The sequence below is a fragment of the Somniosus microcephalus genome, chromosome 2, assembly GCF_052327205.1.
Source record: "Somniosus microcephalus isolate GS21.2 chromosome 2, FLI_Smic_1.0, whole genome shotgun sequence".
Taxonomy (NCBI): Eukaryota; Metazoa; Chordata; class Chondrichthyes; order Squaliformes; family Somniosidae; genus Somniosus; species Somniosus microcephalus.
Genome location: NC_140988.1, coordinates 150,417,610 through 150,441,500, shown reverse-complemented (window position 1 = coordinate 150,441,500; position 23,891 = coordinate 150,417,610). Strand labels below are relative to the sequence as shown.

At 45.8% G+C, this 23,891-nt stretch overlaps 1 long non-coding RNA gene and 2 other non-coding genes across 20 annotated transcripts in view; 1 reads left to right on the top strand and 2 right to left on the bottom strand.

Moving 5' to 3' along the window:
- Positions 1-4,524: 4,524 nt before the first annotated feature.
- Positions 4,525-4,715, bottom strand: LOC147123019 (U2 spliceosomal RNA). The gene has a single exon (XR_015075184.1). It is a non-coding gene; the product is annotated as a U2 spliceosomal RNA (small nuclear RNA).
- A 9,629-nt stretch (positions 4,716-14,344) lies between these two features.
- Positions 14,345-23,891, top strand: part of LOC147123011 (uncharacterized) — a 109,238-nt gene continuing 99,691 nt past the window's right edge. For 16 of the 18 annotated variants that reach the window (XR_015073102.1, XR_015073103.1, XR_015073106.1 and 13 more), the window contains exon 1: positions 14,345-14,533. This is a non-coding gene — a long non-coding RNA (uncharacterized LOC147123011). The remainder of the gene's footprint in view (positions 14,534-23,891) is intronic. The other 2 variants (XR_015073081.1, XR_015073080.1) reach the window with 1 other exon arrangement.
- On the bottom strand, positions 20,374-20,564 carry LOC147123018 (U2 spliceosomal RNA). Its single transcript, XR_015075172.1, has one exon. It is a non-coding gene; the product is annotated as a U2 spliceosomal RNA (small nuclear RNA).

Sequence of the window (23,891 nt, the reverse complement as noted above, 5' to 3'; positions counted from 1 at the left end):
CACCAGAGATGGTGTAAACATGACCATAGATGATATAAATATGATCTTCCATGAGGCAGCTGTAAAAGCCGACCTTGTGAAACAGAAGAGGAAACGTTACAAAAGACAAAATAAAAATGAGAAATGGTTTGACCACGAATGCAAAAATGCCAGAAAAGACCTGAGAAAAATATCAAACCAAAAGCATCGCCAACCAAACAATCCAGACCTACGTATTAGATACAATGAGACCCTCAAAAGATATAAACACACCATTAGGAACAAAACACAAAATTATACCCACAAAATACTCGAAGAAATTGAAAACTCCATTAATCCAAATCAATTCTGGGATATGTGGAATAACCTGAGTACAACACAATTGCAAGCATTACCAATCCAAGATGGCGACATCTGGAGAACACATTTTGAAACCTCTACAAAGACATCCCAATAAACGAAACAAACCCAAGTCAACATCATGTCACAGAAAAACTCCACACATTAGAAGCAACAATTAAAGACAACCAAAACCCTCTAGACTCCCCAATCACATGGAAAGAACTGGCCACAAAAACAATATCTCTCCACCTAAAGAAAGCCTGTGGTCCAGACAACATCAAAAATGAAATGCTCAAGTTCAGCAATATGGAGATGCAGGGTGCTGTACTCAAGTTATTCAACATCATATTACGTTCAGGCTGTTTTCCCGATATCTGGTGCCAAGGACTCATCTCTCCCATATATAAAAGTGGAAACAAATCAGACCCAAATAACTACCGCGGCATCTGTGTCAACAGTTGTCTAGGGAAGTTATTCTGCAGTATTCTAAATAATAGATTACTGGATTTTCTTAACAAACATAATATCCTTAGAAAAAATCAAATAGGCTTTCTTCCAAAACACTGCACCACCGACCATATCTATACCCTTCACACTCTCATTGAAAAACATATACACCAAACAAAAAATGGGAAAATATTCGCTTGTTTCATTGACTTCAAGAAAGCCTTTGACTCTATCTGGCACGAAGGGCTCTATTATAAACTTCTTCAGTGTGGAATAAGGGGCAAAGTCTATGACCTTATTAAATCGATGTATCTGAAAAATAAATGCGGTGTCAAAATTGGAGACAAACGCACCGGTTTCTTCACCCAGAGAAGAGGCGTCCGGCAGGGCTGCAGTTTGAGCCCGACCCTGTTCAACATATACATAAATGAATTAGAAGACATGCTGGAGCAAAGCGAGTCACCGGGTCTCTGTCTCCTGGATGGAGAAGTGAAATCCCTGTTCTATGCGGACGACCTGGTTCTGCTGTCTCCCACAGAACAGGGATTACAGCAACAACTAGACCTACTCGACAAATACTGCCAAAATTGGGCCCTAACAGTAAATCTAAAGAAAACCAACATCAAAAGGCCCAGGTGTCAGGAAAACAAATACCAGTTTACCCTCAGTGATACCATCATAGGACACACTATGAGCTACACTTACCTTGGTCTAACCATTACAGCATCAGGGAGCTTCAGCATAGCAGTGAATGCACTAAAAGAAAAAGCCCGAAGAGCCCTATATGCAATAAAAAGAAAATTCTACAACATCCAAATCCCAATCAAAATCTGGCTCAAAATATTTGACAGCATAATCCTGCCCATTGCGCTGTACGGTAGTGAAGTATGGGGCCCGCTCAATCACCATAGCTACACTAAATGGGAAAAACACACAATAGAAGCCCTACATGCAGGATTTTGCCGAAGCATTCTTCGCACCCAAAGGAAAACACCAACAAATGCATGCAGAGCCGAACTAGGCAGATACCCACTGATAATAAACATCCAAAAACGAGCACTAAACTTCCTAAATCACCTCAAATCTAGCTCCCCAGACACCCTTCATTTTAAAGCCTTCCAGACCCAAGAGCTAAACCCAGAAAAGAGTCCCCTGAGTCAGCTGCTACTGAAACTAAGTACTCCTACTCAGCCGGACCCTGACCAGTCCCAGACCAACACTGCCGTCCAAACACCAATCCGAGTGAACCAAATCATTAAACAATGCAAAGAAACCTACCTGGAACATTGGAACAAAATAACCAAAAGCCAAAGCAGATTAGAATGTTACCGGGCCCTAAAAAGAGAATATAAACTGGCAGACTATCTCTCGACCATCAGAGACACAAAACAGAGACAGACCCTCACCAGGTACAGACTAAGCGACCACCAACTGGCAATTGAAAAAGGAAGATACAAGAAATCCTGGCAGCCTAGAGAGAATAGAATATGTGATCAATGTCTGGCCGGCGAGGTTGAGACAGAGATGCATTTCCTCCTAAAATGCGAAAAATTCAACACAACAAGAAACATATTATTTGACAAGCTCAGCCAAACAACCCCAGATTTCAAAGAATTGGATGACCTGTCAAAATTAAGATTAGTCCTGGGAGAAGGAGACAGACCATACCTTGGTGCCAAATATGTAACAACATGTCACAACCTGAGGACTGTTTAAAATTAATACTGAATGTACCCAACGATGTACAACGACTGTTTAAATTAATATTGTTTAAAGTAATATTGTATGTTCCCAACGAAGGTCAAAATTGTTTGACACCTACAGAATGTTGGAAAACTGTACTTTTTGTTATGTAAGCTTTGGCAATATGGTTCCCTGTAAACTTTCATGCCATTAAAGCATTTGAATTGAATTGAATTGAATTGAATACAGGGAGCTGATTTATCACAGAGCACGCACAAGAAGAGGCCAGCCAAGCATATTGCCAGGAGGAGCCTGAAAGCTGCAGTCAGCACGAGAAAGGGCAGAAAAAAAAATAACAGCTGGGTGAGAAATGGAGGAAAGTCTGTGTGACACACGCACGAAGTTTCCTGCTTCGACTCCTGCAGCACAGCAGCTGATTCTCTGCTCCTCCGACAGCTCCTCAATCCAACATCTCTCCTCTGGTGACTCCGAACCCCTCTCCTTCTCCAAGCTGCCTCCACCCTGTCTACAACTGAACTTCATCCCATCGTAACCTCCTGGCCCTCAGACTTTAAAGTGGGGTACGGCTAGTGAGTTCTTGTTGGGCCTTGTTTGTACCTTTTGTTAAAAATTGGACCTTCACTTTCCAAAGCGTCATTCTGGTTTGAATCGAAATTTTCAATTGATCCATTTTCGGGATGTAACATGCACCAATCAGCTTATCATGCTTCGCTATTGCTAACCCGCCTCCTAAACTCCTTTGGAATCTTAGCTGAGCAAATCATTCTGCCTGAGGTGGGCCTAGTCATGTCCAATCTTCCCTGTAAGCTACGCTTGTTCTACGCGGCCTGTTTCTTTTAATGCGCGGTGCCTTTAAATTTCTGCGCATGCGCGGTACTTACAGTGTAAAAGCAGGTGAGCGGCCTGCACGGGACCTTTCAGATTACTGCACGCGCGCACCTTAGCGGGAACATTGGTCACGTCCAAGTGTTTGGGTTTGAGGTACTTGAGAAGGATGCTGTGATAACTTCCTTTCAATGTCTCTAACTCTTGTCTTCAACAATTCCATCCAGTAACTTTGAAGTTATCCTTGTCAGATTGGGCTGATGCTTGACTCGGATACTGTCCTCGTGGGCGACTGGAATTTCGGGACCTCTGCTTGGAATGGATTATCATTGCTGTTTGCCACCTTTCCTATCATTTTGGCGAGTCATGGACACCTTCTTGGTTTTGTGACTGGCAATCTAAATTCCTAACTGTATTATCCCGTTGGTTAGGGGCTTTAGCTTTTTCTGATTCTAGTACTTCTTCTGAATTGAGCGAGAGAGTTATGATACTATGTCAGCTGCTGTTGAGTAGTTTCCTTGTGCCCTGCTTCATTTTGTAGGAACTGTCTTACGTCCTTCTTATCCACTTTGTTCTCTTGGCATTCGGCCTCCTTTTGGGCTAATTGTTGGTTTATTCCCTTATACTGTACTCTGCCTCCCTTTGTGCTTGGCTGCAGGTTAAATGCCTTTAGTTGGTTTTGGCGGAGTTTTATGCGTAAGTTTTGGGTGTGGAAATACATGAATGTGACCAGTGATGGCTATTTTTGATTGTTGAGTCTTTGACCTTTCAATCATGTGCAGAGTATGATCTTGTGGATTTACACATTTGTGACTACAGTAGCTGTAAAGTGTGCCAGGTTTGAGCCCATTGTTGTATGGGTTCTTGTATTTTTAAGAGCAGCGGCGGCAGCAGCAGCAGCAGCAGCAGCAGCAGAGAGCTGCTTTAAAATGTTGCTGAAAGACTAGTTGTGAGCTGTATTTGCAAGTGAAATGACTTTTGGTATTTGGAATGTAGACTGTCAGCTGAGAGTGGCAGCGTAGCAGCATCCCAGCAGCATGCAAGGTTTGTCAGCATTTAGTGGTTTTAAATTTGAGAGCGAATGTACAGACCGCCTGTGTTTGTTTTGAAGTTGTTCCTTGGTGTCTTAGGTTTTGAAATGTACACGTGTTGGGGGGGGGAAAAAGTAAAGAAAAAAAGTAGATGTTTTTCATGAAGCTGTTTTTAATTTTTCAAAATCTCCCGAGAGGGAGGTGCACCGTTCCCAGAGGCACTGCAATACCAGGTCGATGCGTGGAGTGGACGGAGCAAGCCCCTATTCCATCTCCCTGTTCCAAAAATCAATTTAATATATGGTCCCCAGATAGGGGACGTATCAGATATTAAACTGATAAGAACAGATACTACACTTGATCTTAGCCAAAAGGCCGAGAAGCGATGCTCACGCCGCCCATAGTGTTCTCGGGTCCCGTTTGCCCTCCTTCTTTTACGTCAGGCTGACTGTGTCCAAAGACGTATAACTGCTGACGGTTTCACTGTTGGGATATTTTTGCCGGGATTTCTAATTGGACCGAAGATTAGTTTACAGAAGTTGCCTTTCTTACCCTTTTCAGTGAAACTGCTTCATAGATATGTATATTGCCAGTATTCCACCAATCAGCTGGGAGAGGGTTGTGCCTGTCCACACGTACGTCACTGTCAGAGGCTGCCGTGGAACAAAAACTTTTTAAACCAGTTGCGTAAGACGTCTTGCAGGGCGTGAGTGACAATGCAACAACCAACTGACAAAGTGGATCGGTGATCTGGGTGTAACAAGCAGGGTAGAGAAGGGAGAACCAGTGGATGTAGTATATGACTTAATAAAACTCACTACGCACTTGGTTCGAGTATAAAGCAAGGCTTTAATCAACTTGTTTCAAAACATGGAGGTCTAGTTATCTTTCACTAGTTCCTGTTTACAAAATGCCCTGGGCAAGCTGGGCCCACGCCCGAGTATTTATACTCCTTGGACGGCGCCACCAGCTGGCCGTCCAGTGTTATTTCATGAGTCTTTCTTCATGGATCATAAGATTCATAACAGTATATTTGTATTTTCAGAAGGTATTCGATAAGGTGCTACACGAGAAGTTGTTGCACAATATTAGGGCTCATGGGATTGGGGGTAATATATTAGCATGGATCGAGGATTGGTTAACGGACAGAAAACGGAGAGTAGGAATAAACGGGTCATTTTCGGGATGGCAGGGTATGTAACTAGTGGAGTGCCGCAAGGATCAGTGCTCGGGCCTCAGGCTATTTACAGTCTATATCAATGACTTAGATGAGGGAACAAAGTGTAATGTATCCAAGTTTGCTGACGAGGGAAAGTAAGCTGTGAGGAGGATGGAAAGGAATGTAGACCACTGGTTAAGTGATTGGGCAAGAAGGTGGCAGATGGAGTATAATGTGGGGAAGTATGAAATTATCCACTTTGGTAGGAAGAATGGAACAGCGGAATATTTTTTAAAAGGTGAGAGACTAGTAAATGTTGGTAGGCAGAGGGACTTGGGGGTCCTTGTACACGAATCATAGAAAGTTAACATGCAGGTTCAGCAAGCAATTAGGAAGGCAAATGGTATGTTAGCCTTTTTTGCAAGGGGTTTGGAGTATAAGAGTCTTGCTGCAATTATGTAGCCAGGTGAGCCAGTGGATGTGGTGTATTTGGATTTTCAGAAGGCATTCCATAAGGTGCCACATAAAAGGTTACTGCATAAGATAAGAGCTCACGGGGTTGGGGGTAATATATTAGCATGGATAGAGGATTGGCTAACTAACAGAAAACAGAGAGTCGGGATAAATGGGTCATTTTCAGGTTGGCAAACTGTAACTGGTGTGGTGCCGCAGGGATCAGTGCTGGGGCCTCAACTATTTACAATCTATATTAATGACTTGGATGAAGGGACTGAGTGTAATGTAGCCAAATTTGCTGATGATACAAAGATAGGTGGGAAAGCAAATTGTGTGGAGGATGCAAAGAATCTCCAAAGGGACATAGATAGGCTAAGTGAGTGGGCAAAGATCTGGCAGATGGAGTTTAATGTGGGGAAAATGCGAGGTTATCCACTTGGGTAGGAAAAATAAAAAAGCAAATTATTATTTAAATGGGGAGCGATTACAAAATGAGGCATCTGGGGGTCCTTGTACATGAATCACAAAAACTTAGCATGCAGGTACAGCAAGTAATTAGGAAGGCAAATGGAATGTTGGCCTTTATTGCAAAGGGAATGGAGTATAAAAGTAGGGAAGTCCTGTTGCAACTGTACAGGGCGTTGGTGAGACCACACCTGGAGTGCTGCGTACAGTTTTGGTCTCCTTATTTAAGGAAGGATATACTTGCATTGGAGGCAGTTCAGAGAAGGTTCACGAGGTTGATTCCGGAGATGAAGGGGTTGTCTTATGCAGAAAGGTTGAGCAGGTTGGGCCTATACTCATTGGAGTTTAGAAGAATGAGAGGGGATCTTATTGAAACATATAAGATTCTGAAGGGGCTTGACAGGGTAGATGCAGAGAGGATGTTTCCCCTCGTGGGGGAATCTAGACCTAAGGGGCATAATTTCAGAATAAGGGGGCACCCTTTTAAATGGGAAATGAGGAGGAATTTCTTCTCTCAGAGGGTCGTGAATCTTTGGAATTCTCTTCCTCATTGAATATATTTAAGGTGGAGATAGACAGATTTTTGAAAGGTAAGGGAGTCAAGGGTTATGGGAAGTGGGCAGGGAAGTGGACTTGAGGCCAAGATCAGATCAGCCATGATCTTATTGAATGGTGGAGCAGGCTCGAGGGGCCAAATGACCTACTCCTACTTCTTATGTTCTTATTAAATATATCGCCGTTCCTTCATCGTCGCTGGGTCAAAATCCTGGAACTCCCTCCCTAACAGCACTGTGAGAGTACTTTCACCACTAGGACTGCAACGGTTCAAGAAGGCGGCTCATCACCACCTTTTCAAGGGCCATTAGGGATGGGCAATAAATGCTGGCCTTTCCAGCGACGCCCACGTCCCAGGAACGAATTAAAAAAAAAAGAGAAGTGACCTCATTGAAACGAAAATAATTCTTACAGGGCTCGACAGGGTAGACGCTGAGAGGCAGGTTCCTCTGGCTGGAGAGTCTAGAACTAGTGGTCATTGTCTCAGCATAAGGGGTCAGCCATTTAGGACTGAGATGAGGAGAAATTTCTTCACTCATATGGTTGTGAATCTTTGGAATTCTCTACTACCCCATAGGGCTGTGGATGCTCCGTCGATTAGTATATTCAAGACTGAGAGCGATAGATTCTTGGGCACTATGGGAATCAAGAGATATGGGGGTAGGGCGGGAAAGTGGAGTTGATGTAGAAGTTCAGCAATGATCTTATTGAATGGCGTAGCAGGCTCGAGTGGCCGTATGGCCTACTCCTGCTCCTGTTTCTTATGTTGGGCAGCAGCCCTATCTAAAACCGCTCACCGTCTACTGTCCTTGAGCCAATTTGCAATCCATCTTGTAATAACACACTTGACACCATGGGGCACCATTTCAGCACAAAGTCCCTAATGCAGCACTTTACCAAAACCTTTTTGGAAATCCAAGTGGGTGACATGTACCAAATCTCCCTGATCTACGATACCACTGGCTTTTTCAAGTAGCTGGATCAGGTTTGTCAAACGTGATCTCTCTTTTCTGAAGCCGATTTAAGTATCACGCAGTAGTTTTGGTTGAGTGAGTGGCCGACTGATAGCTAGAGCCTGGTCTGTTTGCACTGCAATAACCAGTGACTCTTCCTACTCCCTGCCTAAGGACTGTGATATCATAGGAATGGTCACTGTTCTATGACATCATTGATGTAGCACTGCCCAGCAGCCAAACTCGATGAACGCTGCTCAATATGGGCTGAGTTTAGCTGACTCCTGTTGCAGGAAATGAAACAGGAGCACATTTTAACCTGTGTTATTGGGCAGTGGTATAATAGCTCAAAAGATCGGCGGTATTTGTCAGGTTCGGAGTTCACACGTGAAGAATTGTTGGCTTTTGCTTTATTGCACATCACAACCAGATAAAGTTACTCGATGGTTGACATAAATAGAGCCTTTTCTTACCTACTGTCACTTTCCTGGGGAACTGTGTTAACCAATAGAATCATACAGCACAGAAAGAGGCCACTACATCGTGTCTACAACAGAGAAACAGGCCGTTTGGCCCAAGTTGTCTATGCCGGCGCTTATGCGCCACACGTGCTTCCTCCCACCCCTCTTCATCTAACTCTGTCAGCATACCCCTTCTGATTCCTTTGTCCCCCATGTGCGTATCAGGCTTGCCCTTGAATGCATCTATGCTTTTGCCTCAACTACTCCTTGTGGTAGCACGTTCCACATTCTTACCACTCTTTGGGTAAAGAAGTTTCTCCTGAATTTATTAGTGACCATCTTATATTTATGGCCTCTAGTTTTGGTCTCCCACACAAGTGGAAACAATTTCTCTACATCTACCATATCATACTCTTCGAAAGAGCTAACCAAATGCCCCACTCAATGTCCTCCGTAGGCTGCACTACCTGCTGCGCGTCCTCCCTCCCCCACACCTCCCTGGAGTGCTATCAAACATAATTTGACACCGAGCCACGTAAGGAGAGACAATACAAGCAAAATGGTACAATTTTAAAGGGAGTGCGAGAACAGAGAGACCTGGGGGTGTTTGTGCACAAATCTTTGAAGGGGCCAGGACATTAACAAAGCAGTTAATGAAGCATATGGGATCCTGGGCTTTATAAATAGAGTCATAGGGCTCGATTTTAACTCGGCCGTCGGGCAGGCTTTGAGGCGTGTGGGGAGTTAAAATCGCAAAACCTGGGGGTCGGGACCCCCCCCCCCCCGGCCTGGTTCCCGACACCTAGCCATTTTAACCCAGGTGTGTCTGATGGTCCCGAATCAGTCCCGCCTGCAACAGGCAGGACTGGTCTTTAGGGCCCTTAAACAGCACTCATTGGCCTTTATAATCCCATTTTAACAGGCCTTTGCCTGTTTAACCCTTTTCCCATGTAAAACACGCCTGGTGGGGATCACGCCTGTGAAACCTGGCGTGAGCACTATTGGCTTGCTGACTATCAGCTGCAGGTCAACCATTAAAGAGGAAATTTGAGCAGTCATCATTTGCAGGTGGCAGGACTTTGTTGTTTCAGGCCTGGGGCAACTTTTACCAGGCTTAACCACACCTCTGGAAGGTTGGAGCCTCACACACTTCTCCAGTGTGACCTCCTGCGAAACCCCTCTCGCCAGCCTAACTCAGCCTTCCTCAACTGAGGCATCTACCAGAAGCATGGGAGGCCTTTTTTCCCTTCCCTTCTTGGCATTAGAGGACCTCCAGCCCCATTCGCGAAATGACACACGCCACAACTGCAGAAGTTGCCATTAGAATTTTTATGCAAAACAAACAACTGATGGCATTTTTACAGAATACACAACATTTTACCCAAGTGACTACCCTTGTGACTATTTGTGCTTTATTTTCCTCTTAGGCGTGCTCCTACATAGTGGTTCTCCTGTGGCTTCAGCAGATGTGGAGGCCCCTTGCTCACTTTCCTGCTGCTCCTGTCTCGACACCTTTGGCAGGCGTCCTCTGGGGTGGCAAGCCTGTGAGGGCTCGTCAGCAGTCTGCTGCTCCTGCGGCTGTGCAGGAGTTGAGACGTCTATCTCACTTGGGTGTGGACTCCGGCGGGGCTCTGACCGAGGGCTCTGCAGTGGCATGGAAGTGTGAGTGCTTGGAGAGGAACCCCCACTTCATTGAGGTCTGCCACCAACCTCCCTCTCATGGGTCAGCTCCCCCTCCGCGCCTGCAAGTGGCTTGAGAGCACCTTGCTGCACATCAGGGGGGCCATGGGGACCCGTATCTGCAATGGCAGTCCTACTCAGAAGGACTTCCATGAAGGTCTGGTTTCTCTGTTCAATAGATGCCCATCGCTCCTCAAGAGATGTCATTCTATTCTGAACACTCACCATGTTTTCCATACCCTGGCGACTAACCTCCTCTATGGCTGTAGCCTTCCTCTCCTCTACCGTAGCCAGCCTTACCACGGAGGCAGCAATCATTTCCACGTAGGTAGCCATCCTTTCCGTGTTGATGCGTTCATGCGCCAATGACTCAACAAAGGCTCTGCTCATGGTCGCTATGGACTCCTCCATTCGCTCCACACTCGCAGCGACCCTAGAGACAAAACCTGCCAGAGACTCCTGCATCTGCGCCTGGAGTCCCATCACCTCTGATCTTACGGGTGGGCCCAGAGGCAGAGGGTCGACATGCAGCTGAGCCGAGCTGGCAGAATCCTGTGCCCTCCGACGAGGACTTTCCACTGCTGTCCCTGTCGCCACAATCTGCTGATGCTCACTTGTGAGCTGTGATACACCAGGTGACAACTCTACTCTATGTCCCGAAGGTCCCACCGAGGTGTGAGTGTGTGCGCTGGCGCTGGGTGCGCTTATTTCTGCTGACGCTGCGCCCTCAGAGGTTGCAGATTCCTCAGGAATCTGGCATCTCAGGCTCTTCCTCCTACACACTGGGGACGGGGGCTCTCGATGGCCCTGTGGGGGAGTCAAGGAAAAAGTTAGAGATGTGATGCCAAGGTTACATGCACATTGCGTTTTGCAGGTGATCATATGTCCATATGATATAGCTTCAGAATCATTATCAGCGACTCATGCAATGCTAATGAGAGAGATGGAAAACTATTCTGTCACCAGCTTGCGGGGATGCACCTGTCTCTCCTTCCCCAACTTCCGCATCTATGTCAGCCCCGACAATCTCCAGGACGCCTTCCTCCCAGGGGGTGAGCTGGGCTAATGAGGGCGGCCCTCCTCCTGTCCTGGCTCTCGCTCTCCTGTTGTGAGCTCTCTTTTCCTGCAATGAGAGAGACAAGTGGAGGTTGAGTGAGGATGAAGGAGTGAGTGCAGAGATTGCATAGCATAGATACTTAGAAGGAAACAAAGATGAAGTGAGGTTGCAAGACCAAGGGCTCTCCCTGTGTGTTGTCAGTTGTGTTCAAAGCATCAGAGTGAGAGGGAGTGTGAGGGCTGCATGGTGGAATAGTTATGTGAATGTGAGCATAGAGAGAGAGGGAATGGGTAAGGGTGCATGGATGTGAGTGTCAAGTGGGATGTGGAGGAAGAGACTGCTAAATCTGAGTGCTGGTGAGGAAAGGCAATGGGGATCAGATTGAGGGCGATGGAAACGTCATACAGTACTTACTTTTCCAGTGTGATGAAGGTCATGGAATTTTTTCCTGCACTGCATCCAGGTGCGCCGTGTGAGCCCCAAGGAGTTGACTTCACCAGCCACCTGTAGCCACACAGCCTTGGTCTGACTGGGAGGCCTCTTCCTCCCTGAAGAAGGGAACAGGACCTCCCTGTGCGCCCTAGCACCATCCAGCAATGCCTGGAGTGAAGCCTCATCAAATTTGGGGGCAGCTCTTGCCCTCCCGCTGGCCGTTGCTCCTGTGCCATCTCGACGGTGAAGCTTGGAAGCCTGCAGAAGAAGCAAGGCTTGCTGTGGGCCCTAAAAGCAGCAGCAATGATGACGTCATATTCTGCGACATTCTGACTGGAAATATTCAATTGCCAAGGCTTCCCACACGTTGGAAATCAATTGGCCAATTGAGTGAAAATTGCATCAATCTCACAGACCAATTTAGATTCGTGTGGGAAACACCAAATTCGGGGAACCCGACAACTCCCCGCGCCTGAGTTAAAATCGAGCCCATAGAGTACAAAAGCCAGGATGTTATGCTAAACTTATATGAAACACTAGTTTGGCCACAGCTTCAGTGTTGTGTCCAATTCTGGGCTCTACACTTTAGGAAGCACATGAAGGTATTGGAGAGGGTACAGAAGAGATTTACTAGAATGGTTCCAGGGATGAGGGATTACGTTACGTGGATAGACTGGAGAAGCTGGGGTTGTTCTCCTTCGAGCAGAGAAGGCTAAGGAGAATTGATAGAGGTGTTTAAAATCATGTAGAGTTTAGATAGAGTAAATAAAGAGAAACTGTTTCCAATGGCTGAAGGGTCGATAACCAGAGGGCACAGATTTAAGGTGATTGACAAAAGAACCAGAGGTGACATGAGGAAAACCGTTTTTACGCAACGAGTGGCTAGAATTTGGAACGCACTGCCTAATTGGGTGGTGGATACAGGTTCAATCGTAGTCATCAAAGGGGAATTGGATAAATACTTGGAGAAAAAAAATTGCAGGGATACAGGGAAAGAGCGGGGGAGTAGGACTAACTGGATTACATAGGCTCTGGCCACAATCTTCCAATCCTCCTTAGATATGGGAGTGGTGCCAGAGGACTGGAGGATTGCAAATGTTAAAAAAGATAAACCGGGAACTACAGGCCAGTCAGCCCAGCGTCGGTGGTGGGGAAACTTTTAGAGGCCTAATTTCAAAGTTTGCAGATGACACGAAACTCGAAAAGGTAGTAAACAATGAGGATGATAGTAACAGAATTCAGGAGGACATAGGCAGACTGGTGAAATGGGCAGACACATGGCAGATGAAATTTAACGCAGAGAAGTGTGAAGTGATGCATTTTGGCAGGAATACTGAGGAGATGCAAAATGAACTAAATGGCACAATTTTAAAGGGGGTGCAGGAACAGGGAAACCTGAGGGTGTATGAACACAAATATTTGAAGGTGGCAGGACAAATTGAGAAGGCTGTTAAAAAAGCATATGTGATCCTTGGCTTTATTAATAGAGGAATAGAGTACAAAAGCAAGGAAATTCTGCTAAACCTTTATAAAACTGGTTCGGCCTCAGCTGGAATATTGTGTTCAGTTCTGGACACCACACTTTAGGAAGGATGTCAAGGCCAAGGAGAGGGTGCAGAGAGATTTACTGGAATGGTACCAGGGATGAGGGACTTCAGTTATTTGGAGAAACTGGGGGGTTTCTCCTTCGTGCAGAGAAGGTTAAGAAGAGATTTAATTGAGGTGTTCAAACTCAGGAGCGGTTTTGATCGAATAAATAAGGAGAAACTGTTTCCAGTTGCAGAAGGGTCGGTAACCAGAGGACACGGGTTTAAGGTGATTTGCAAAAGAACCAGAGGCGACATAAGGAAATATTTTTTTACGCAGCGAGTTGTTGTGATCTGGAATGCACTGCCTGAAAGGGTGACGGAAGCAGATTCAATAGTAACATTCAAAAAGAAACTTGAATAAATCCTTGTAGCGGTCAGAAATTACAGGGCTATGGGGAGGGAGCAGGGGAGTGGGACTAATTGGATAGCTCTACCAAAGAGGCACAGGCACGATGGGCCGAATGGCCTCCTTCTGTACTGTATCATTCTATGATTAATACTTAGAATCATGAATGATACAGCACAGAAGGAGGCCATTTGGCCCATCGTGCAGTGCCGACTCTTTGTTAATTTCAATTAGGGTGTGAAAATTAAATAACAAATTAATCATTTAGCTGTAAGTCCTCGCGCACCTGCCTCTGCGCTGATTTTGCCGTTACTTTTCTAATTTTTCCCTCTGATTACTTTAGTCTCTCGGGAGCTCTCCTACGATGCTCTGCCGCTGGTCATACCTGCTCAGATTTTATGAGCGCAAATCAGAGCAGCACATTTTCCTGCAGGCACTGGAGCCCCTATTCCATCTGTATTCCAAAATTTAATGTTTTGTCCTTAGATAGGGGACGTAACAGATAGTACTTTGTTAAGAATGTTGTACTTTATCTTAACTAAAAGCCTAGAAATTATAATTTGTAAATTCCCTAATTTTCTTGTGGTCCATTGTGAAGCCAGATTCAGTTCTCTGACCACTTATTTCTGCTCATACGACGTGCTGTCTGTTGTGTAATGGGCAGGCCTCGGGGGAGGGGTCATGGACCTCATCTCTGTAACTGAGACCTGTCTGTGACAGCGAGGGGTTGCTGGAGCCAGAAATGCTTCCTCAAACCCAACCTGAAGACGGGACATGCAGGTTTGTGCGTGGACAAAACAGCAGCATTTTAGGTTCACTTGGATTTTACTAAGGCAAGGGGTGATTGAAAGAGTCAAATGTTTCCCTTTAGCAGCCACTGCTGATGACAGAAAGAATACAGGGAGCTGATTTATCACAGAGCACGCACAAGAAGAGGCCAGCCAAGCATATTGCCAGGAGGAGCCTGAAAGCTGCAGTCAGCACGAGAAAGGGCAGAAAAAAAAGATAACAGCTGGGTGAGAAATGGAGGAAAGTCTGTGACACACGCACAGGTAAGTGTGCTATTTTGCAGTTCAAGTTCAATGTTTTGTGCCAGACATTTTTACAGTATGGATAGTTTCCGCTTTTCTAGTAGCTAGGATATGCCTGTTCCCTTCCGATAAGGTCATACATCTGCATGGTGGTTTCTTTCTGCCCTCGCTCCCCACTTGGGTTGCCTACTTCCAAGAGGGACCGATTGAAGTTTGAAAAGATGATTAAAAGAAAGGAGAGAGGAAATCCGTGCAGGCTTGCAGATTCTGTGCTGTGTGCATGTGGTTTTGCTGCAAAGTTTAGCTTGCGTTCAACTGTGTGTTGGGGCTGAAAAATTCCTAAAATTTTAAAGAAATTAGTCTTTGAGAATGGAAGAAAAAGTTTTTTAAAAGTCCCATCCCATGTAATTGCTGAGACAACAATGGTGTAAGACCTTAAGATAACTGCTTTTCTAACTGTTGAGTGAATTGCAACCAATTCACACCTATTTCTTTTTGTGATTACAATCTTTCACTGGCACCAAATTCTCAGGAGGTGCTGACTGTGCTGCATTCGGTCCCCTTTTGGGCTAATTGTTGGTTTATTCCCTTATACTTTGCCTCCCTTTGTGCTTGGCTGCAGGTGAAATGCCTTTAGTTGGTTTCGACGGAGTTTCCTTCTTTGCAAGCTCTATTATGCGTAAGTTTTGGGTGTGGAAATCTCTCTTCTCTTAGGCAGTCCCTCGGAACCGAAGATGACTTAAATACATGGAAATACATGAATGTGACCAGTGATGGCTACTTTTAATTGTTGAGTCTTTGACCTTTCAATCATTTGTGGATTTACACATTTGTGACTAGCTGTAAACTGTGCCAATTGTTGTATAGGTTCTTGTACTTTTAAGAGCAGCGGCAGCAGCAAAGAGCTGCTTTAAAATGTTGCAGAAACACTAGTTATGAGCTGTATTTTTGCAAGTGAAATGACTTTTGGTATTTGGAATGTAGACTGTCAGCTGAGAGTGGCAGCGTAGCAGCATCCCGGCAGGTTTGTCAGCATTTAGTGGTTTTAAATTTGAGAGGGAATGTACAGACCGTGCCTGTGTTTGTTTTGAAGTTGTTCCTTGGGTGTAGCTGTGAGTGTCTGAGGTTTTGAAATGTACACGTGTTGAAAAAAAAGTAAAGAAAGAAAGTCGATGTTTTTCATGAAGTTCAAAAGATTGGAGGTATTTGTCAGGTTCGGGGTTCACACGTGAAGAATTGTTGGCCTTTGCTTTATTGCACATCACAACCAGATAAAGTTACTCGATGGTTGACATAAATAGAGCCTTTTCTTACCTACTGTCACTTTCCTGGGGAACTGTGTTAACCATTAGAATCATACAGCACAGAAAGAGGCCACTACATCGTGTCTACAACAGAGAAACAGGCCGTTCGGCCCAAGTTGTCTATGCCGGCGCTTATGCTCCATATGTGCTTCCTCCCACCCCTCTTCAGGGGCCAGCACGGTGGCATAGTGGTTAGCACTGTTGCCTCACAGCGCCAGGGACCCGGGTTCGAATCCGGCCTCGGGTGACTGTCTGTGTGGAGTTTGCACATTCTCCCCGTGTTTGCGTGGGTTTTCTCCGGGTGCTCCGGTTTCCTCCCACAGTCCAAAGATGTGCGGGGTTAGGTTGATTGGCTATGATAAAAATTGACCCTTAGTGTTAGGGGGATTAAATACGTGGGGTTATGGGGATAGGGTGGGATATGTGTAGGGGTTACGGGGATCGGGTGGGATATGTGTCGGTGCAGGCTCGATGGGCCGAAATGGCCTCTATCTGTACTGTGAGGTTTCTGTGATTTCTGTGATCTAACTCTGTCAGCATACCCCTTCTGATTCCTTTGTCCCCCGTGTGCGTATCAGGCTTGCCCTTGAATGCATCTATGCTTTTGCCTCAACTACTCCTTGTGGTAGCACGTTCCACATTCTTACCACTCTTTGGGTAAAGAAGTTTCTCCTGAATTTATTAGTGATGACTATTTTATATTAATGGCCTCTAGTTTTGGTCTCCCCCACAAGCGGAAACAATTTCTCTACATCTACCTTATCATACTCTTCGAAAGAGCTAACCAAATGTCCCACTCAATGTCCTTCGTAGGCAGCACTACCTGCTGCGCGTCCTCCCTCCCCCACACCTCCCCTACCACCCCAACCCCTCCCACGCCTGGCCCATTCAAATTTTTGTGCATGCGCGGAATCTACAATGTAAATGCCGATGAGCAGCCTGTGCGGGACCTCAGACCACTGCACGGCCACGCGTGTGCACACCTTAGCGGAATCTCTGGTCCCACTCCCCTACTCATTTTCTCCATAGCCCCAGAAATGTTTCTTTTTCAAGTACATATCCCATTCCCTTTTGAAAGTTACTATTGAATCTGCTTCCACCATGTTTTCAGGCAGTGCATTCCAGATCATAACAACTCGCTGGAGTTAGCTGTAAGTCCTCAGGCTCTTGCCTGTGCGCTGAGTTTGCCGTTACTTTTCTCATTTTTCCCTCTGTTTGTTTTAGCCTCTCGGGGTCTCTCCCACGATGCCAGCACTGCCGCTGGTCATAGCTGCTCAGATTTTAAGAGCACAGATCAGAGCAGCACACTTTCCTGCGGGCACTGTAATAGCGGAGCAGGCCCCTATTCCATCTGTGTTCCAACAGATAGTACTTTGTTAAGAATGTTGTACTTGATCTTAACTAAAAGCCAAGAAATTATAATTTGTAAACTCCCCTCATTTTCTTGTGGCCCATTGTGAAGCCAGATTCAGTTCTCAGACCACTTATTTCTGCTCAGACGACCTGCTGTCTGTTGTGTAATGGGCAGGACTCGGAGGAGGGGTCATGGTCCTCATCTCTCTAGCTGAGACCTGTCTGTGTCAGCAGGGGGCTGGAGCCAGAAATGCTTCCTCAAACCCAACTTGAAGACGATTCATACAGGCAAAGCAGCAGCATTTTAGGTTCTACTTGGATTTTACAGAAAGAAGACAGAGAGCTGATCTATCACAGAGCACTCAGAAGAAGAGGCCAGCCAAGCGTATTGCCAGGAGGAGCCTGAAAGCTGCAGTAACAAGAAAGCAGGACAAAGATAACAGCTGTGTGAGAAAGGGAGCAAAGACTGTGACATACGCTCAGGTAAGTGTGTTGGATGTTCTGTCCTAGGCTTTCTGATTGCACGGCCGGCAGTAAGCCATTTTTTTCATAGGTTACTGTCAGCATTCCAATCTGAAAGCCAGGGCGACCAGGAGTTTTTGGGTGATAACTGGGACTTTGTTTGGCCTGGTGTGGAATCAGGAGGGCTTCCTAGCGCAAGCCTGGGCTTACAACTGCAATGAGATCCCAAAGACGTGACCAGGGCCTCACGTGCATATTTAAATAAGACCCCCGCCAGCTTCGGGCGGGGTCCTTGGCGCCTGCAATTTAAAATTGTAGTCAGGCGATTTTGGGCCAAATCGGCAAGACTCCTTCTCCACTTTAACCACCACCCCCCCCCCCACCACCACCGAGTTTCTGACGGGCAGCGGGTGTTAACGTTCCCGCCACCCCCACCCTGTGAAGACCAGATTAGAAATGAATTTCAATGAGATTGCATTGACGCGACCTTCACATTTCTGCATTTAGGATTAAAAAGCTTTTCAGATTGGTCGGGGGGCATGAGAAATTTCCTCACTCACTTTTAACAATTCAGTTTCTGCTCCTCTGCGACTCTCATAGTTGACAAAGGGACAATTATTGCTGTTTCTCTCTGCTCACTGCTGGGCTGACTGCCATACCACACGGGGTGTTGCTGTCCTGCTGCTCAAGGTCCACTGCCTCGCTGCTTGCTATATGCTTGCTTCGCTGGCCATGGATTTTGCCCCGCTCCATTCTGCTTTCAGAACTTGCCCTGCGCTGGATGGACTGGCTCCTCGGCTCCTCCTGCAGCTCTCGGTGTTGTGTGCTCCTCGTTGCCTAATAGCTGTTCTTCGGCCCATCTTCATCTGCACTGAACTGTTGGTTTTACCCTTCACCTCCCCTGGATCCCTAATCTTTGCTGTTCTTAGTCCCTGGGTTTCACGCCCACTGCTCCATGCTTCTCCACTATCCCAGCAGGTCCGCTGTTAACACCTGAGGTCACTCTACACTTCCGCTGGACCCCAGGATCAACCACCGCCGGTCAATTTTCCTTTCCTCTTTGGCTTTATGAATCCATTGGAGTTTCCTGCTTCGACTCCTGCAGCACAGCAGCTGATTCTCTGCTCCTCCGACAGCTCCTCAATCCAACATCTCTCCTCTGGTGACTCCGAACGCCTCTCCTTCTCCAAGCTGCCTCCACCCTGTCTACAACTGAACTTCATCCCATCGTAACCTCCTGGCCCTCAGACTTTAAAGTGGGGTACGGCTAGTGAGTTCTTGTTGGGCCTTGTTTGTACCTTTTGTTAAAAATTGGACCTTCACTTTCCAAAGCGTCATTCTGGTTTGAATCGAAATTTTCAATTGATCCATTTTCGGGATGTAACATGCACCAATCAGCTTATCATGCTTCGCTATTGCTAACCCGCCTCCTAAACTCCTTTGGAATCTTAGCTGAGCAAATCATTCTGCCTGAGGTGGGCCTAGTCATGTCCAATCTTCCCTGTAAGCTACGCTTGTTCTACGCGGCCTGTTTCTTTTAATGCGCGGTGCCTTTAAATTTCTGCGCATGCGCGGTACTTACAGTGTAAAAGCAGGTGAGCGGCCTGCACGGGACCTTTCAGATTACTGCACGCGCGCACCTTAGCGGGAACATTGGTCACGTCCAAGTGTTTGGGTTCGAGGTACTTGAGAAGGATGCTGTGATAACTTCCTTTCAATGTCTCTAACTCTTGTCTTCAACAATTCCATCCAGTAACTTTGAAGTTATCCTTGTCAGATTGGGCTGATTCTTGACTCGAATACTGTCCTCGTGGGCGACTGGAATTTCGGGACCTCTGCTTGGAATGGATTATCATTGCTGTTTGCCACCTTTCCTATCATTTTGGCGAGTCATGGACACCTTCTTGGTTTTGTGACTGGCAATCTAAATTCCTAACTGTATTACCCCGTTGGTTAGGGGCTTTAGCTTTTTCTGATTCTAGTACTTCTTCTGAATTGAGCGAGAGAGTTATGATATTATGTCAGCTGCTGTTGAGTAGTTTTCTTGTGCCCTGCTTCATTTTGTAGGAACTGTCTTACGTCCTTCTTATCCACTTTGTTCTCTTGGCATTCGGCCTCCTTTTGGGCTAATTGTTGGTTTATTCCCTTATACTGTACTCTGCCTCCCTTTGTGCTTGGCTGCAGGTTAAATGCCTTTAGTTGGTTTCGGCGGAGTTTTATGCGTAAGTTTTGGGTGTGGAAATACATGAATGTGACCAGTGATGGCTATTTTTGATTGTTGAGTCTTTGACCTTTCAATCATTTGCAGAGTATGATCTTGTGGATTTACACATTTGTGACTACAGTAGCTGTAAAGTGTGCCAGGTTTGAGCCCATTGTTGTATGGGTTCTTGTATTTTTAAGAGCAGCGGCGGCAGCAGCAGCAGCAGCAGCAGCAGCAGAGAGCTGCTTTAAAATGTTGCTGAAAGACTAGTTGTGAGCTGTATTTGCAAGTGAAATGACTTTTGGTATTTGGAATGTAGACTGTCAGCTGAGAGTGGCAGCGTAGCAGCAGCATGCAAGGTTTGTCAGCATTTAGTGGTTTTAAATTTGAGAGCGAATGTACAGACCGCCTGTGTTTGTTTTGAAGTTGTTCCTTGGTGTCTTAGGTTTTGAGATGTACACGTGTTGGGGGGAAAAAGTAAAGAAAAAGAGTAGATGTTTTTCATGAAACTGTTTTTAATTTTTCAAAATCTCCCGAGAGGGAGGTGCACCGTTCCCAGAGGCACTGCAATACCAGGTCGATGCGTGGAGTGGACGGAGCAAGCCCCTATTCCATCTCCCTGTTCCAAAAATCAATTTAATATATGGTCCCCAGATAGGGGACATATCAGATATTAAACTGATAAGAACAGATACTACACTTGATCTTAGCCAAAAGGCCGAGAAGCGATGCTCACGCCGCCCATAGTGTTCTCGGGTCCCGTTTGCCCTCCTTCTTTTACGTCAGGCTGACTGTGTCCAAAGACGTATAACTGCTGACGGTTTCACTGTTGGGATATTTTTGCCGGGATTTCTAACTGGACCGAAGATTAGTTTACAGAAGTTGCCTTTCTTACCCTTTTCAGTGAAACTGCTTCATAGATATGTATATTGCCAGTATTCCACCAATCAGCTGGGAGAGGGTTGTGCCTGTCCACACGTACGTCACTGTCAGAGGCTGCCGTGGAACAAAAACTTTTTAAACCAGTTGCGTAAGACGTCTTGCAGGGCGTGAGTGACAATGCAACAACCAACTGACAAAGTGGATAGGTGATCTGGGTGTAACAAGCAGGGTAGAGAAGGGAGAACCAGTGGATGTAGTATATGACTTAATAAAACTCACTACGCACTTGGTTCGAGTATAAAGCAAGGCTTTAATCAACTTGTTTCAAAACATGGAGGTCTAGTTATCTTTCACTAGTTCCTGTTTACAAAATGTCCTGGGCAAGCTGGGCCCACGCCCGAGTATTTATACTCCTTGGACGGCGCCACCAGCTGGCCGTCCAGTGTTATTTCATGAGCCTTTCTTCATGGATCATAAGATTCATAACAGTATATTTGTATTTTCAGAAGGTATTCGATAAGGTGCTACACGAGAAGTTGTTGCACAATATTAGGGCTCATGGGATTGGGGGTAATATATTAGCATGGATAGAGGATTGGTTAACTAACAGAAAACAGAGAGTCGGGATAAATGGGTCATTTTCAGGTTGGCAAACTGTAACTGGTGTGGTGCCGCAGGGATCAGTGCTGGGGCCTCAACTATTTACAATCTATATTAATGACTTGGATGAAGGGACTGAGTGTAATGTAGCCAAATTTGCTGATGATACAAAGATAGGTGGGAAAGCAAATTGTGTGGAGGATGCAAAGAATCTCCAAAGGGACATAGATAGGCTAAGTGAGTGGGCAAAGATCTGGCAGATGGAGTTTAATGTGGGGAAAATGCGAGGTTATCCACTTGGGTAGGAAAAATAAAAAAGCAAATTATTATTTAAATGGGGAGCGATTACAAAATGAGGCATCTGGGGGTCCTTGTACATGAATCACAAAAACTTAGCATGCAGGTACAGCAAGTAATTAGGAAGGCAAATGGAATGTTGGCCTTTATTGCAAAGGGAATGGAGTATAAAAGTAGGGAAGTCCTGTTGCAACTGTACAGTGCGTTGGTGAGACCACACCTGGAGTGCTGCGTACAGTTTTGGTCTCCTTATTTAAGGAAGGATATACTTGCATTGGAGGCAGTTCAGAGAAGGTTCACGAGGTTGATTCCGGAGATGAAGGGGTTGTCTTATGAAGAAAGGTTGAGCAGGTTGGGCCTATACTCATTGGAGTTTAGAAGAATGAGAGGGGATCTTATTGAAACATATAAGATTCTGAAGGGGCTTGACAGGGTAGATGCAGAGAGGATGTTTCCCCTCGTGGGGTAATCTAGACCTAAGGGGCATAATTTCAGAATAAGGGGGCACCCTTTTAAATGGGAAATGAGGAGGAATTTCTTCTCTCAGAGGGTCGTGAATCTTTGGAATTCTCTTCCTCATTGAATATATTTAAGGTGGCGATAGACAGATTTTTGAAAGGTAAGGGAGTCGAGGGTTATGGGAAGTGGGCAGGGAAGTGGACTTGAGGCCAAGATCAGATCAGCCATGATCTTATTGAATGGTGGAGCAGGCTCGAGGGGCCAAATGACCTACTCCTACTTCTTATGTTCTTATTAAATATATCGCCGTTCCTTCATCGTCGCTGGGTCAAAATCCTGGAACTCCCTCCCTAACAGCACTGTGAGAGTACTTTCACCACTAGGACTGCAACGGTTCAAGAAGGCGGCTCATCACCACCTTTTCAAGGGCCATTAGGGATGGGCAATAAATGCTGGCCTTTCCAGCGACGCCCACGTCCCAGGAACGAATTTAAAAAAAAAGAGAAGTGACCTCATTGAAACGAAAATAATTCTTACAGGGCTCGACAGGGTAGACGCTGAGAGGCAGGTTCCTCTGGCTGGAGAGTCTAGAACTAGTGGTCATTGTCTCAGCATAAGGGGTCAGCCATTTAGGACTGAGATGAGGAGAAATTTCTTCACTCATATGGTTGTGAATCTTTGGAATTCTCTACTACCCCATAGGGCTGTGGATGCTCCGTCGATTAGTATATTCAAGACTGAGAGCGATAGATTCTTGGGCACTATGGGAATCAAGATATATGCGGGCAGGGCGGGAAAGTGGAGTTGATGTAGAAGTTCAGCAATGATCTTATTGAATGGCGTAGCAGGCTCGAGTGGCCGTATGGCCTACTCCTGCTCCTGTTTCTTATGTTGGGCAGCAGCCCTATCTAAAACCGCTCACCGTCTACTGTCCTTGAGCCAATTTGCAATCCATCTTGTAATAACACACTTGACACCATGGGGCACCATTTCAGCACAAAGTCCCTAATGCAGCACTTTACCAAAACCTTTTTGGAAATCCAAGTGGGTGACATGTACCAAATCTCCCTGATCTACGATACCACTGGCTTTTTCAAGTAGCTGGATCAGGTTTGTCAAACGTGATCTCTCTTTTCTGAAGCCGATTTAAGTATCACGCAGTAGTTTTGGTTGAGTGAGTGGCCGACTGATAGCTAGAGCCTGGTCTGTTTGCACTGCAATAACCAGTGACTCTTCCTACTCCCTGCCTAAGGACTGTGATATCATAGGAATGGTCACTGTTCTATGACATCATTGATGTAGCACTGCCCAGCAGCCAAACTCGATGAACGCTGCTCAATATGGGCTGAGTTTAGCTGACTCCTGTTGCAGGAAATGAAACAGGAGCACATTTTAACCTGTGTTATTGGGCAGTGGTATAATAGCTCAAAAGATCGGCGGTATTTGTCAGGTTCGGAGTTCACACGTGAAGAATTGTTGGCTTTTGCTTTATTGCACATCACAACCAGATAAAGTTACTCGATGGTTGACATAAATAGAGCCTTTTCTTACCTACTGTCACTTTCCTGGGGAACTGTGTTAACCAATAGAATCATACAGCACAGAAAGAGGCCACTACATCGTGTCTACAACAGAGAAACAGGCCGTTTGGCCCAAGTTGTCTATGCCGGCGCTTATGCTCCACACGTGCTTCCTCCCACCCCTCTTCATCTAACTCTGTCAGCATACCCCTTCTGATTCCTTTGTCCCCCATGTGCGTATCAGGCTTGCCCTTGAATGCATCTATGCTTTTGCCTCAACTACTCCTTGTGGTAGCACG